Raw genomic sequence first — 18,326 nt, 5'->3', positions numbered from 1 at the left:
ATTTTCGTTACTTCCCCCTCACTTCTCCCCCTGGTTTGGGGGCTCTTCTGACTTGGCTAGTGTATATTTTTTTCTGGATTCATTGCTACCTTTTAGTATTTTGGTCTCTCACTCATCTGTTCTTATCTGGATAAAATGACAAGGCAGAAAAACTCACCACAAAAAAAAAAAAAAAAAAGGGACCAAGAGGCAGTACCGATGGCTAGAGAACTACTCAATATGGACATCAGTAATGTGTCAGAAGTAGAGTTCAGAATCATGATTATCAAGGCACTAGTTGGGCTCAAAAAAACCATGGAAGATATTAGAGAATCCATTTCAGGAGAAATAAAATCCCTTTCTGGAGAAAGAGAAGAACTAAAATCTAAAAAAAGTTGAAATCAGAAAAGATATTAATGAGGTGAAATAAAAAATGGAGGCTCTTACTGCTAGGATAAATGAGGCATAAGAGAGAATTAATGATATAGAAGACTGAGTGATGGAGAACAAAGAAGCTGAGCAAAAGAGAGACAAACAATACTGGATCACGAGGGGAGAATACAAAAGATAAGTGATACCATAAGATGAAACAATATTAGAATAATTGGGATCCCGAAAGAAAAAGAAAGAGAGAGGGGGGCCGAAGGGATATTGGAGCAAATTACAGCAGAGAATATCACTAATTTCCAAAGGGAACAAGCATCAAACTCCAGGAGGCACAGAGAAGCAACCTCAAAATCAATAAATATATGTCAACACCCCATCATCTAATAGTAAAACTTACAGGTCTCAGTGACAAAGAGAAAATGCTGAAAGCAGCTCGGGACAAGAGACCTGGCAGGCAGAAAGGACTTGCATGATCTATTCAGAGCACTAACTGAGAAAAATATGCAGCCAAGAATACTACATCCAGCTAGACTGTCATTTAAAATAGGAGAGATAAAAAGCTTCCAGGACAAACAAAAACTAAAAGAATTTGCAAACACCGAACCAGTCCTACAGGAAATATTGAAAGGGGTCTTCTAAGCAAAGAGAGAGCCTAAAAGTAACAAACCAGAAAGGAACACAGACAATATACAGTAACAGTCACCTTACAGGAAATACAATGGCACTAAATTCATATATTTCAATAGTTATCCTGAATGTAAATGGGCGAAATACCCCAATCAAAAGATACAGGGTATCAAAATGATAAAAAAAAAAAGAAAACAAGACCCATCAATATGCTGTCTGCAAGAGACTCATTTTAGAACCAAAGACACCTACAGATTTAAAGGGAGAGGTTATAAAACCATTTATCATGCTAATGAACATCAAAAGAAAGCTGGAGTGGCAATCCTTATATCAGATAAATTAGATTTTAAGCCAAAGACTATAATAAGAAATGAGGAAGAACAATATATCATACTTAAAGGTTCTGTCCAACAAGAAGATCTAACAATTTTAAATATCAATTCACCTAACCAGGGAAGTGTCAATTATATAAACCAATTAATAACAAAATCAAACAAACACATCACCAATAATATAATAATAGTTGGGGACTTTAACACCCCTCTCACTGAAATGGAAGATCATCTAAGCAAAAGATAAACAAGAAAATAAAGGCTTTAAATGACACACTGGACCAGATGGACATCACAGATATATTCAGAACATTCCATCCCAAAGCAACAGAATAAACATTCTTCTCCAGTGCATAAAACATTCTCCAGAATAGATCACATCCTGGGTCACAAATCAGGTCTCAACCGGTACCAAAAAGATTGGGATCATTCCCTGCATATTTTCAGACCACAGTGCTTTAAAACTAGAACTCAATCACAAGAGGAAAGTTGGAAAGAATTCAAATACATGGAGTCGAAAGAGTATCCTACTAAAGAATGAATCAGTCAACCAGGAAATTAAAGAAGAATTTTAAAAAATCATAGAAACGAATGAAAATGAAAACACAACTGTTCAAAGTCTTTGGGATAAAGTAAAGACCACCTGAGAGGAAAGTATATAGTGATACAAGCCTTTCTCAAGAAGAAGAAAGGTCTCAAGTATACAAACTAACCCTACACCTAAGGAACTGGAGAAAGAAGAGCAAAGAAAGCCTAAACCCAGCATGAGAAGAGAAATCATAAAGATAAGAACAGAAATCAATGAAATAGAAACCAAAAGAACAGTAGAACAGATCAATAAAAGTAGGAGCTGGTACTTTGAAAGAATTAATAAGATTGATAAACCCCTGGCCAGACTAATCAAAAAGAAAACAGAAAGGACCAAAATTAATAAAACCATGAATGATAAGGAAGAGATCACAACCAACACCAAAGAAATGTAAACAATTATAAGAACATATTATGGGCAATTATATGCCAGCAAATTTGACAATCTGGAAGAAATGGATGCATTCCTAGAGACATATAAACTACCAAAACTAAACCAGGAAGAAATAGAAAACCTAACAGACCCGTAACCAGGAAGGAGACTGAAGCAGTCATCAAAAATTTCCCAACAAACATGAGCCCAGGGCCAGATGCCTTCCCAGGGGAATTCTACCAAACATTTAAAGAAGAATTAATTCCTATTTTCCTGAAACTGTTCCAAAAAATAGAAACGGAAGGAAAACTTCCAAACTCATTTTATGAGGCCAGCATCACCTTGATCCCAAAACCAGACAAAGACCCGATCAAAAAGAATTACAGATCAGTATCCTTGAGGAAGATGGATGCAAAAATTCTCACCAAAATACTAGCCAATAGGAACCAGCAGTACATGAAAAGGATTATTCACCACGATCAAGTGGGATTTATTCCTGGGCTGCAATGTTGTTTCAACATCCTCAAATCAATCAGTGTGATACAATACATTAATAAAAGAAAGAACAAGAACCATATGATTCTCTCAATAGATGTTGAAAAGCATTTTACAAAGTACAGCATCCTTTCTTTTTTTTTTTAAGATTTTATTTATTTATTTGACAAACAGAGATCACAAGTAGGCAGAGAAGCAGGCAGAGAGAGAGGAGGAAGCAGGCTCCCTGCTGAGCAGAGAGCCCGATGCGGGGCTCAATCCCAGGCCTCTGGGATCATGACCTGAGCTGAAGGCAGAGGTTTTAACCCACTGAGCCACCCAGGCGCCCCTACAGCATCCTTTCTTGATCAAAACTCCTCACAGTGTAGGGATAGAGGGTACATACCCCAATATCATCAAAGCCATCTGTGAAAAACCCACAGCAAATATCATTCTCAATGGTGAAAAACAGATTTTTTTCCCCTAAGGTCAGGAACATGGCAGGGATGTCCACTATCACCACTGCTATTCAATATAGTACCAGAATTCTTGGCCTCAGCAATCAGACAACAAAAAGAAATTAAAGGCATCCAAATAGGCAAAGACGAAGTCAAACTCTTGGTCTTTGCAGAAGATATGATGCTTTATGTGGAAAACCCAAAAGACTCCACTCCAAAACTGCTAGAACTCACACAGGAATTCAGTAAAGTGTCAGGATATAAAAGCAATGCATAGAAATCAGTTGCATTTCTATAAAGCAACAGCAAGACAGAAGAAAGGGAAATTAAGGAGTTGATCTCATTTACAATTGCACCCAAAACCATAAGATACCTAGGAATAAACCTAACCAAAGAGACAAAGAATCTGTATCCAGAACAGTATAAGGTACTCATAAAAGAAATTGACGAAGACCCAAAGGAATGGGAAAATGTTCCATGCATGGATTGGAAGAACAAATATTGTAAAAATGTCTGTGCTATCTAAAGCAATCTACACATTTAATGCAATCCCTATCAAAATACCATCATTTTTTTTTCAAAGAAATGGAACAAATAACCCTAATTTTTTTAATGATTTTATTTATTTACTTGATAGAGAGAGATCACAAGTAGGCAGAGAGGCAGGCAGAGAGAGAGGGGGAAGCAGGCTCCCTGCTGAGCAGAGAGCCAGATGAGGGGCTCAATCCCAGGAACCTAAAATCATGACCTGAGCTGAAGACAAAGGCTTACTTAGCCCACTGAGCCACCCAGGCACCTCAATTAACCTAAAATTTATATGGAACCAGAAAAGACCCTGAATAGCCAGAGGACTGTTGAAAAAGAAAACCAAAGTTGGTGGCATCACAATTCCAGACTTTAAGCTTTATTACAAAGCTCAGTATGGTATTACAACGACAGTATGGCATTGGCACAAAAACAGACACATAGATGAATGGAACAGAATAGAGAGCCCAGAAACAGATCCTCAACTCTGTGGTCAACTAATCTTTGACAAAGCAGGAAAGAATGTCCAATGGAAAAAAGTCTCTTCAACAAATGGTGTTGGAAAAATTGGACAGCCGCATGCAGAAGAATGAAACGGGACCATTTCCTTACACCACACACAAAAATAGACTCAAAATGGAAGATAGACCTCAATGTGAGACAGAACACCATCAAAATCCTTGAGGAGAACACAGGCAGCAACCTCTTCGACCTCAACCACAGCAACTTCTTCCAAGAAACATTGCCAAAGGCAAAGGAAGAAAGAGCAAAAATGAACTTGGGACTTCATCCAGATCAAAAGCTTTTGCATAGAAAAGGAAACAGTCAACAAAACCAAAAGACAAATGACAGAATGGGAGAAGATATTTGCAAATGATGTATCAGATAGAGGGCTAGTATCCAAAATCTATAAAGAGCTTATCAAACTCAAAACCCAAAGAACAAATAATCCAATCAAGAAATGGGTAGAAGACGTGAACAGACATTTCTGCAAAGAACACATCCAAATGGCCAACAGACACATGAAAAAGTGCTAAAGATTACTCGGCATCAAGTAAATACAAATCAAAAGCACAGTGAGATACTTCCTCACACCAGTCAGAATGGCTAAAATTTGCAAGTTAGGTAACAACAGGTGTTGGTGAGGATGCGGAGAAAGGGGAACCCTCCTACACTTTGGTGGGAATGCAAGCTGATGCAGCAACTCTGGAAAACAGTATGGAGGTTCCTCAAAAAGTTGAAAATAGACCTACCCTATGACCCAGCAATCACACTACTGGGTATTTACCCTAAAGACAGAAATGTAGTTAACCAAAGGGGCACATGCAACCAAATGTTTATAGCAGCAATGTCCACAATAGCCAAACTATGGAAAGAATCTAGATGTCCATCAACAGATGAATGGATTAAGATGTGGTATATATACAATGGAATACTATTCGACCATCCAAAATAAAAATGAAATCTTGCCATTTGCAACAACATGGATGGAACTAGAGGGTATTATGCTAAGCGAAAGAACTCAATCAGAGAAAGACAATTATCCTATGATCTCTCTGATATGAGGAATTTGAGAGGCAGGGCAGGGGTCTATGGGAGCTACGGAGGGGAAAAAATGAAACAAGATAGGACTTGGAGGGAGACAAACCATTAGAGACTTTTAATCTCACAAAACAAACTGAGGGTTGCTGGGGGGAGAGAGGTAGGGAGAAGGTGGTTGGGTTATGCCCTCTGGGAGACACTTGTTCATTACTTAAGGAAACTATACAGCTTACACAGGCTATTTCCTTCTTATGGGAGTCTAAGAATTGTTTTGAGTCTTTTTTTTTTTTTTTAAGTCCTAGGGCCTCTTAGGAAAAAAACAGTATATTAGGGACAAGGTCTTGGTCTTTAAGTAATCAAGGATTTTCATAAACCTATAATTGTTAAGAGAGTGTGCCATCAATGAATGATGTTCAATGAAACAAAAACATGTATCATTGATAAATGCCAAAAAATGGTATTTTATTTGTTCACTTAAAGATTTTATTCATTTATTTGTCAGAGAGAGAAAGAGAGAACAAGTAGGGGAGAATGGCAGACAGAGGGAGAGAAGCAGGCTTGCCACTGAGCAAGGAGCCCAATGTAGGACTCAATCCCTGGACCCTGGGATCATGACGTGAGCTGAAGACAGATACTTAACGGACTGAGCCACACAGGAATCCCCAAAAAATGACATTTTAAGTCAATGGGAACCTAAGTTCTATTTAAAAAATAAGGTTATAATGCTAAAAAATTATCCATATGATATGAGGGGTGGTTGCACAGCTTTTAAAATCAGACACACACATATTCATAAATACATATATAGATGTGAACATAATTTTGTATATTATAGTAATATATGAAAACTTAAAAAGAAAAAGAAAAGAAAACACCAACTATTTTATTATCATAAAATTCATATTAAAAACTGACACATGCAGTCCAAGAGAGTCCCAGTTTCTAGTTCCTTATGTAGGAAGCTTGGAAGTCATTAGTCCATCCTAAAAACAAGTAAAATGCTGAACAGATCGAAAAACACACAACTCTTCCTGGTCCCATAAGAAAGGGGAGGGCACAGGGATAACTGCTGACCCACAAATCAGAGAGACAAACAAGCAAATACAGAAGTCTTAGCTTACAAGAGCAGAGATTTACATGCAGGAACTTCCACAAGAACCCAGTGCCAGGTAAGAAAAACTGAACTGCTGGTGAATTATTGGAGGCTCAGTGCAGACAACTCTGAAACTTAAAAACTCCAGGGGGACACAGTCATAATGGTGCTCTACAATATTGTGAGATTTACCTCCAATAGCCTGGCCAAATTCCAAAGGTAAATGTTGGAAAAATATCTCCCAGGGCTTCCAGTAGGTGGAAGAAAAAAGGCATTTTGTTTTTATTTTCGTTTTTTTTTTTTAATTGTTCTTGTTTAGTTATTTGTTTTTAATATAATCACTTTTTATTGTGGTAAAATATTTATCTACCCCAAAATCTGTTATTTCCATTAACCATTTTCAAGTGTACAATTTGTCAGCACTAATTACATTAATTGCTGTGCAACCACCACACTGTTTCCAAACTTTTTCTTCTAGGGATATAGCCATTTTTAAAATTGTTTTTAATTTTCCATACTTTTCCTTGCATATTTTTGTTTCAAATTTATTTAAATTCTAGTTAGTTAACATTTAGTGTAACAGTGATTTCAGGAGTAGAATTTGGTGATTCATCACATAAAAATAACAATGCTCAATACAAGTGCTCCCCTAATCCCCATAATCCATTTAGCCCATCCACCACCCACCACCCTACCATCAACACTCAGTTTGTTCTCTATAGCTAAGAGTCTCTTATGGTTTGCTTCCCTCTCTTTTTTCTTTTTTTCCCTTCCCAAATGTTCATCTGTTTGCTTCTTCAATTGCACACTGAGTGAAATCATATGGTTTTTGTCTTTCTCTGACTTACCATGCTTAGCATCATACTCTCTAGCTCCATCCACATTTGCAAATGGCAAGATTCCATTCCTTTTGATGACTAAATAATATTCCACTATATATCTGTACCATAACTTCTTTATCCATTCACCAGTTGATGGACACTTGGGCTCTCTCCACTATTTGGCTATTGTTGATAATGCTATTATAAACATTAGGATGCATGTGCCCCTTTGAATCAGGTTTTTTTCTATCCTTTCTGTAAATAACTAGTAGTGCAATTGCTGGGTCATTGGGTAATTCTATTTTTAACTTTTTGAGGAAATTCCAAACTATCTTCCATAGTGGCTGCACCAGTTTGCATTCCCACCAATGGTATAAGAGGGTTTCCTTTTCTCCACATCCCCACCAACATCTGTTGTCTCCTAAGTTGTTAATTTTAGCCATTCTGACAGGATGAGGGGGTATCTCATAGTGGTTTTGGTTTCCATTTCCCTGATCAAGGGTGATATTGAGCATCTTTCAATTTTATTTCCTTGATAATGAGTGTCTTTGTCCATCTAATGTCTTCTTTGGAAAAAATGTCTATTTGTGTTTTCTGCCCATTTATTGACTGGACGATTTACTTTTTGGGTGTTGAGTTTGATAAGCTCTATATAAATTTTAGATATTAACGCTTCATCAGATGTCATTTGCAAATATCTTCTCCCATTCCAAAGGCTGCCTTTAAGTTTTATTTCCTTTGCTGTGCAGAAGCTTCTTATCATGCTGAGGTTCCAATAGTTCATTTTTGCTTTTGTTTCCCTTGCCCCTGGAGATGTGTCTAGTAAGAAGTTGATATGGCCAAGGTAAAAGAGGTGGCTGTCAAATTGATTGAACCCCTAACCAGACGTACCAAAAAGAAAAGAAAAAGGACCTAAATATATGAAATAATGAATTAAAGGGGAGAGATCACAACTAATACCAAAGAAATACAAAAAATTATTTTAAGGTATTATGAAAAATTATATGCCAACAAATTAGGCAAGCTGGAAGGAATGGATAAATTCCTAGAAACATAAACTACCAAAACTGAAACAGGAAGAAATAGAAAATTGGAACAGACTGATAACCAGCAAAGAAATTAAATCACTAATTAAAAATCCCCCAATCAACAAAAGTCCAGGGCCAGATGGCTTATACCAAGGGAATTCTACCAGACATTTAAAGAAGAGTTAACACCTATTCTCAAACTATTCCAAAAAACAGAAATGGAGGGAAAACTTCCAAACCCATATTACAAGGCTGGCATTACCCTGATTCCCAAACCAGACAAAACCCCACTAAAAAGAATGATAGCCCAATATCCCTGATGAACATGGATGCAAAAACTCTCAAGGTAAGAGCAAATCATATCCAAGAGTACATTAAAAGAATTATTCACCACAATCAAGTGAGATTCATGCCTGTGCTGTAGGGGTGGTTCAATATCCATGAATCAGCCAACATAATACACCACACTAATAAAAGAAAGAAGAACTGTGTCATCATCATCTCAATAAATACAGAAAAGGCATTTAAAGAAATGTAGCATCCATTCTTGATTAAAAACCCTCAACAGGGTAGGATGGAGAAGAAAACACACCTCAAAATCATAAAGGCCACATACAAAAAACCCACGGCTAATATTCAGCAATGGGGAAAAACTGAGAGCTTTTCGTCTACGGTCAGGAATAAGATAGGGATGTCTACTCTCACCACTGTTGTTCAACATAGTACTAGAAGTCCTAGCTTCTGCAATCAGACAACAAAAAGAAATAAAAGGCATCCAAATGGGCAAGGTAGAAGTTAAACTTTCACTATTTGCAGACAGAATGATACTCTTTGTGGAAACCTGAAAAGCTCCACCCAAAACCTGCTAGAACTGATACATGAATTCAGTAAAGTTGCAGGATACAATCAACATAAAGAAATCTGTTGCATTTCTATACACCAATAATGAAGCAGCAGAAAGAGCAATCAAGGAATCAATCCCATTTACAACTGGACCAAAAATCGTAAGATACCTAGACATAAATCTAACCAAGATGTGAAAGATTTGTCCTCTGAGAATTATAAAATACTTATGAAAGAAAGTGAAGATGCCACAAAGAAATGGAAAAGCATTCCACGCTCATGGAAAGGAAGAACAGTATTGTTAAAATGTCTATACTACCTAAAGCAATGAACACATTCAGTGCAATCCCTACCAAAATACCACCAGCATTTTTCCCAGAAGTAGAATAAATAATCCTAAAATTTGTATGGAATCAAAAAAGACCCAAATCTTAAAAGAGAAAAGCAAAGCTGGAGGCAGCACAATTCTGGGTCTCGAGCTATATTACAAAGCTGTAACCATCAAGACAGTATGGTACTGGCACAAAAACAGATATATAGATCAACAGAATGGAATAGAAAAGCCAGAAATGGAGCCACAACTATATGGTCAACTAATTTTCAACAAATTGAAATCAACAAAGAATATCCAGTGGGGAAAAAAAAACAGTCTCTTCAACAGTCAGTGTTGGAAAAGTAGACAGCAACATGCAGGAGAATGAAACTGGACTTTTCTTACATCATACACAGAAATAAGTTCAAACTGGATGAAAGACCTAATGTGAGAAAGGAAATCATCAAAATCCTAAAGAAGCCATTTTTAAATACTCCAGAGCATGCTGTTCTTCTTAACAAGGCCTGCCCTCATGTGAAACTACTTAACCAGAGCTAACCCCACTAGGGTATTATCAGAGCGTAACTGGCCTAGAGAAGGGAAATACCCAATACAAACTCACTGTAACCAATCTGTATCAATGAAGGAGGGAGAAAAGAAATAAAAAACACTTGTGAAGTTACAGTCCAGAGACACAAATCACTAAAAGATTGAGACCTTCCTGTAGGACTAGAGAATACTTTCCCGCTCCTGAAAACTCACCATGCATTACTAAAGGCCTATTTATAGTAGTTCCTTTTATTCAATGTATCATGTCTGACTATCAAGAAAAAATTTTAATAAAATTATACTATAATAATAAGACAAAATTATATTGTACATTTATTCATTTTTTATTTCATTAATTCTGCTCTTATGTTAATTCCTCCTTTCTATTTTATTTTGTAAGATTTATTGCTCTTTTCTAACATCTTGAGATGGAAACATAGCTCACTTATTCTCAACTTTCATTCTTTTATAATGTATGTGCTTTACTCTAAGTATTCAGTTAAGTGCTACATTAGCTGCATTTCATAAAATTTGAAGTGACAGAGCAAGCATCAGAACCAGACATGGCAGAGATGTTGGGATGTCAGATCAGGAATTTAAAACAACTACAATTTACATGTTGAGAGTTTCAATGGATAAAGCATATGATAAGTAAGAAAAAATACACAAGGAACCAGAGAGATGGAAATCCTAACAAATAGTGAAAAAGAGGTGCTACAGATGAAAAAAATATATATAACAGAAATGAAGCATGCCTTTGATGGATTTACTAGTAGATTGGACAGAGTTGAGGGAAGACTCTCTAGTCTAGAACAGGTATCAATAGAATGCTCAAAAACAGAAAAACAAAAATTAAAAAGACTGAAAAAGCAGAACAGAAAACCTAAGGACTGTAGAACTACTACAAAAAGTGCAAGATACATAAAATGGGAATACCAGTGGGAAAGAAAAGAAGGGAACAGAAGAAATATTTGAAACACTAATGACTAATAATTTCCCCAAATTGATGTCAGACACCAAACCCTATATCCAGAAAGCTCAGAGAACACCAAACATGATAAATGGCAAAAAACTACACCTGGAAATATCATTGTCAAATTACAGAAAATCAAAGATTTAAAAAAAAAAAAAAATCCCAGAAAAAAAAAGGAAAAAAATATTACCTATAGAGAAATAAAAAAGAATTACATAATTATATTCAACTTCTCCTCAGAAACCATGCAAGCAAGAATAGAGTGATATGGAAATATTTAAAGTTTTGAGAGAAAAAAGTTACAGGCCTAGAATTCTATACCTTGTGAAATTATCTTTGAAAAATAAAAGAGAAATAAAGATATTCTCAAACAAAAATTGAGGGAATCTGTTGCAAGTATAAGTGTTAAAATAAGTTTTTCAGAGAGAAAAAAAAAATATAGGTCAGAAACTTGGATTTATATGACAAAGTAAGAGCACCAAAGAAGGAACAAGTGAAAGTAAAATAAAACTTATTTTTTTACTCTTAATGGATCTAATAGAAATAGTTTGTTCAAAATAATAATAGCAACAATGTATTCAATTATATATGCATATATATGCGTGTGTGTATGTTTATGTATGATTATATGTAAGTGAAATGAATGACAGCAATGATACGAGACAGAAGGAAAAAATAAGGATTTTTTAAATATAAGATATACTATCATAAAGTGACACAGTATTATTTGAAAATTGACTTGAAGTATAAACATATATTACAAACTTTAGGACAGCCACAAAAAAAGTTTAAAAAAAGAAAGAAAAGAATAAATGACATGCTAAGAAAGAAAAGAGAGTTAAATCATGAAATGTTTAAAATTAAAAAATAAATGCTTAATTAAAACCACAGAGGAGGGGTGCCTGGGTGGCTCAGTGGGTTAAGCCTCTGCCATGTTCTCAGGGTCCTGGGATTGAGCCCTGCATTGGGCTCTCTGCTCAGCAGGGAGTCTGCTTCCCCCCTTTCTCTGCCTGCCTCTCTGCCTACTTGTGATCGCTCTCTCTATCAAATAAATAAATAAAATCTTTAAAAATAAAGTAAAATAAAATAAAATAAAACCACAAAGGCAAAACTACAAAGGCAGAAAAATGAAAGAAATATATAGAAGCAAAGAACAAGAGCAACAAATAGTAAACACTAATTCAACTATATCAATAATCACTTTAAATGTACAGTATAAATAGTATAAATGTATAGTATATAGTACAAATATACCAATTAAAAGAGATTGTCAGAGTGGATGAAAAATATGACCCAACCATATGTTGTCTACAAAAAAATCCACTTTAAATATAAAGACTCATATGAATTAAAAATAAATAAACAGAGAAATAGACACTCCATGCTAACTGTAATCAAAAGAAGCAGGAGTAGCAATATTAATTTCAGACAAGGAAGACTAAAAGGTAAGGAAAATTAACAAAGAAGGATATTACATAATGATGAAGGAGGCAATTCTCCAAAACACATAAATCTGAATGTACCTAACAACAGAGCATCAAACTACACAAGGCAAAAGCTTTAGAACTACCAGGAGAAACTGATAAATCCACTATCATAGTTGAAGACTTTAATACCCCTCTGTCAAAAACAGAATAGACAGAAAATCAGTAAAAACACAGCTGATCTCAACAATACCATCTACCAACTGGATAGAAATAACAGCTGTTGGCTATTTTATACAGCAACAGTGCAAAAATCCGCAATAAATAACTAGCAAATTGAACCAAACAATGTGTAAAAGAAGTATACACCATGACCAAGTGGGTTTATCCCAGTTATGTAAAGATGGTTCAACATTCAAAAAGTAATTAATCCATCACATCAACAGAGAAGGAAAGAAAGAAAGATCACATGATCCTATCAATAGATGTGGAAAAGATATTTGGAAAATCCAGCACACATTTGTGTTAAAAACTCTCAGTAATTTAAGAATAGAGTGGAATTCTCAACTTGACAAAGACTATCTATAAAAACCTACAGCTAACATCAGACCTAATGGTGAGAAACTTTGAAGCTTTTTCACTGTGATCAGGTATAAGGCAAGGATGTCTCCTCTCATCACTCCTTTTCAACATCATACTCAAAGTCCTTGCTCATGTTATAAGTCAGAAAAAGAAATGAAACATAAATAGATCGAGAAGACATAAAACTGTCTTTGTAGAAGACATGATCATCTATGTAGAAAACCTAAAAGAACAAATTTAAAAAAAAAAACCCTCTTGGAATTAATAAGTGATTATAACAAGTTTTCAGGATACAAGATCAATGACACAAAAGTCAATTGCTTCCCTATAAACCTATGATAACCAAAAATGGAATTTGAAATTAAAAACATAATAATGTTTACATTAGCAACCAAAACCTGAAATACTTTGGTATAAATATAACAAAGTATGTATAGGATCTATATGAGAAAAACTATAAAACTGTGATGAAAGAAATCAAAAAGCTAAATAAATGGATAGTCTTTGCTCATGAATAGGAACACCCCATATAGTTAGGATATCAGTTCTTCCCAATTTGATCTATAGATTCAAGGCAATCCCATTCAAAATCCTAGCAAGTTATTCTATGGATATCAACAAGCATTAAATCTAATGTTTATATGGAGAAGCAAAAGTCCTGGAATAGCCAATAAAATATTAAAAGAGAAGAACAGACTTGGAGGTGTGATACTACCTGATTTCAAGATATATGCAGCTATAGTAATTAAAATGCTGTGGAAATGACTGAAGAATAGAAAAATAGATCAATGGAGCAGAATAGAGAATCCAAAAATAGACTCCCATAAGGCAATCAACTGATCTTTGGCAAAGAAGAAAATGTAATACAATGGAACAAGACACCCTCTTCAACAAATGGCACTGGAACAAGTGGAACAACCACATACAAAATCATCATCATAATCATCATCATCATCATCATCATCATCATCATCTAGATATTGACCTTATACCCTTCACAAAAACTCAAAATGGATCTAAAGTATAAAACTTCTAGAAAATAATATATGAGAAAACCTAGATGACCTTGGGTATAGCAATGCCTTTTTCAATACAAAGGAACAACCCAAGAAAGAAAGAATTGATAACCTCGACTTTTTATAATTAAGAAATTTTGCTCTGTGAAAGACATTTTCAAAACAATTAGAAAAGAAGACACAGGTGGGGAGACTGGCAAAAGACACAGCTGATAAAGAATTTTATCCAAAATATACAAAGATTCTTAAAAACTCAACAATATAAAAATTTAAAAATGGGCCAAAGTCTTCAAAGAAAATATACAGATACCATAAGCATAGGAAAAGATGCTCCACATCATCTGTCATCAGAGAAAATCAAATTAAAACAAGATACCACTACACACGTATTGGAATGGCCAAAATCTGGAACACTGACAACAAATGCTGACAAGGATGTAGAGCAACAGGAACTTTCACTCATTGATGGTGAGAATGTAAAATGGTATAACCAATTGGAAGACATTTTGGCAGTTTCTTACAAAACTAAACAAACTCTTAACCATATGATCCAGCAATTGCACTCCTGTGTATTTATCCAAGGGAGTTGAAAATCTATGTCCAACAAATACCTGCACATTGATGTTTATGGCAGCTTTATTCATAATTGTGAAATAATGGAAGCAATCAAAATGCTCTTCATTAGATAAATGTATAAACTATGGTGTATCCAGACAATGAAATACTATTTAGCCCTAACAAGAAATGAGCTATCAAGCCATGAGAGATGTGGAGTAACCTTAAATACATATTACTAAGTGAAAGAAGTCAATCTGAAATGGCTATATTCTTTATGATTACAACTATACAACATTCTGGAAAAAGGCAAAAAACTATACAGAGAGTAAAAGATCAGTATTTTCCAGAGTTGTGAAGGAGGAGAGGATAAATAAGTGGAGCACAGAGGATTTTTAGGGTAACGAAAATACTCTGTAAGACATTATAAGGTAGCTTGCAAGAAAAATAAATAACGTCTAAGAATTTGGGGGGAAACCTAGACTCTTACTCACAAATGACAAGATAAGCTATATCAAAAATGCAAATAAGGGGCGCCTGAGTGGCTCAGTGGGTTAAGCCTCTGCTTTTGGCTCAGGTCATGATCTCAGGGTCCTGGGATCGAGTCCCGCATCAGGCTCTCTGCTCAGCAGGGAGCCTGCTTCCCCCTCTCTCTCTGCCTGCCTCTTTGCCTACTTGTGATCTCTGTCAAATAAATAAATAAAAAATTTTAAAAAGAAAAAAAATAAATAAAAAATTTTAAAATGCAAATAAATTATAGAAAAAATTATACAGTAAGCACAAGATTGACAAAGGTTGCTAAGCACATATCAATATATAATCAAGAACACCGGGGCGCCTGGGTGGCTCAGTGGATTAAAGCCTCTGCCTTCGGCTCAGGTCATGATCCCAGAGTCCTAGGATCGAGCCCCGCATCGGGCTCTCTGCTCAGCAGGGAGCCTGCTTCTCTTCCTCTCTCTGCCTGCCTCTCTGTCCCCTTGTAATCTCTGTCTGTCAAATAAATAAATAAATAATCTTAAAAAAAAAACCCACACCCCAAAACAAAACAACCTCCTACCAATAAACAGTTTTTAAAATTCAATGGGAAAATGAACAGTGTATGAACAAGTTCTTCTAAAGTAATATAAAGGGGCAGTATTTATATATACACACCTCTATATATTTTATGTGTATACACATATATATTAAATATATATAATATAAAATGTTCAATGTACCAATCATCGAAGGAATGCAAATAAATCAATAGGATTTTTTTTCACATATGGACTGACAATACTATTTAAAGCCATGTATTAGGATGAATTTGTGGAAATGAATATTCTCATACATATTTGATGAAAATGTCCATCAGTAATATCCATTTGAGGGACAAACAGATAGTACTTCATAAAATTAAAATGTCTATAAATTTATACAAAGCAATTGAAATTTCTGGAAATCTATCCCACATTAACATTCACATAGAAGCACAGAGATATAATCATTCATTCAGTCAGTCAGTCAGTCAGTAATGACTTACTAAGCACCTCTGTATAGTAGGACCTATTCAGGCACGACAGAACTCTCAGAGAATAAGATAGACAAGAATTACTCTATCATTACAGAAATCTCACATACTAGAAAGATGGTGTGTTAACAAACCAACCAATAAAGAACACAATTATTAATGAGCATGAAAGAAATAAAAGAGGGGCACCTCAGTTGGCACAGTTTGGTTAGGCCTCTGCCTCTTGGCTTTGGGTCAGGTCATGATCTCATGGTCAAGAGATAAAGTCCCAAGTTGAGCTCCATGCTCAGTGAGAAGCCTGCTTGAGATTCTCTCTCCCTCTCCCTCCGTCCTCCATATCTCCAGTCCCAGCTCGTGTTCTCTCTCCCTCTCTCTCTCCAAAACAATAGTAGTAGTAGTAATAATAATAGTAGTAGTAGTAATAATAATAATCAGTCATAAAAAAAGAGAAAAGAAATAATAACAGGAAGTTTTCCTTTTCTGAGACATTAATAAATGTATTAATGAGGGAGGCAACATCATCTGTGAAGAGCTTTATGGCAATTGTCCTGTGAGGCTGGAAGGTAATTGGGTTCACAGTTTTAGATGAGAAAAATGGAATCCCAGTATAATAAAAGCCAGATTAAGAATGCATATGAATTAATACAAAACCACAGAGAAAAAGTGTTAATGAGAGAATATTGACTTGCAGGGAACTGAAGCAGTGGATATTTTATTATGCCATCCCTAGAATACAATAAATGAGCAACCTTTATGCACTTGACATTAACAAAGAAAATAAAGTAAGTCCTGCAAATATAAAATTAACAGAGCTGATTAGTAAATTTATGGCCTTGGGTCAATTCATAGACCATGAGTCCTTTGATTAATGAATGGAGAGGCTTTGTGGAAGATCCCTGAAATGGTGCACCTAGCTATGTTAAATGAACAGGTGTCCGAGCCTTCTCCAGAGAGATATGCAGATATTTATTTGGGTGCTTTGTAACTGGACTCAGATAAATGCCCAAACCTCCAAAGGTTTGTTAATTATAGGCCCTGAATTAACACTAAACTTGAGAAAGAAAATACATCTCAGGCCCAACTTCTAGAATGGGAAGTCAAATGACAGTATCTTCATATATGTCTCCCAGTGGATCCTGCGGACCCACAACAAATCCTGTGGTTATTTTTTCAGTTCCTGAATGCAAAGTTAGAATCCTTACATTGAGTCCCCAGTATCAGGGTCATAAAAGCTAAAAGGAAACTCTTGGAACTGTCCTGTATATACAAATAAAGGATAAAAAAACAATACCACATCTGTAAGAAAACTAAAGATTTTTACTATGGTTTGAAGATTTGAAAGTTGCAAGACTACTAGTCCTTCCTATCTTATCCATTTCTATCTTGTTTGTTTGACAGTGGAAGAGCCTGTTACATGTTTGAAAATAACCACAGATTACTACTGAAGTGATTAGGTTGTACAGTTCCAACAATATTGAGAAGTATACATGGGTAATGACAATGGTACATGGAGTATCTGTTAAGTCTCAATAGGAGAATCACATTAAAGACTCATTAAGTTTTGGAATAAAGCTATGTCCTCTCTGCCAAAAATCATTCTACTTTTGAGAAGCAACTCCTGGCAATTTACTGGGCTCTGGTAAAGACTTCTAATTAAAGAACATCAAGGAAATATGCAGCATGAATTGCCCATCATGAACTGGTCTGTATTTACTCCATCATTAAATGGAAATGGTATGAATGAGACTGAGTCCAACATCAAGAACAGACAATTAAATTGCATGAGCTGCTGGCTCAGAATCTCATGATGGTTAATCATGCTGCTCACGAACTTTTCCTAAACCCAGAGCTAAGGCCTGGGGGCCGAGGTGCATGGCATTTCCAATGACCAGCTAGGAGGAGATGAGAAATGCAGACCTGATTTTTGGAACTTGGAAGGATACAGGATTACTGTACTACTGAGGAATATCAGTAAGGAAAATCGTACAGAGGGTATAATTTCAGATGGTGTATCTGGCTGTCCACTCTTCCTACAAGAAAAGAGGTATCGACATTTGCACTCATGGGCAAGAGCCAAGGTTGGCTACTAGCCTTTCAATTGTAATGGGAATGTTTGAAAAAGTGGGAATAAACAGGTCTGAAGGAGATGTATGCATGAAACTTTCAAAATGGCCACAGAGTATGAAGATAATTGTGAATGGCCATGCAAAGTTCAGGAATCCTCAAGATCACCCTCACTTCTGACATGGATTTTAAGTCTGGAGGGGTCCCAAGAACATCCAGGTTCAATAATTCACCAGAAGACCTAACAGAACTCATAAAAAACATTATACT

This window comes from Lontra canadensis, unplaced genomic scaffold (genome assembly GCF_010015895.1).
Source record: "Lontra canadensis isolate GAN:19392208 unplaced genomic scaffold, GSC_riverotter_1.0 scaffold1, whole genome shotgun sequence".
NCBI classification, from domain to species: domain Eukaryota; kingdom Metazoa; phylum Chordata; class Mammalia; order Carnivora; family Mustelidae; genus Lontra; species Lontra canadensis.
This window is presented reverse-complemented; position numbering follows the sequence as displayed.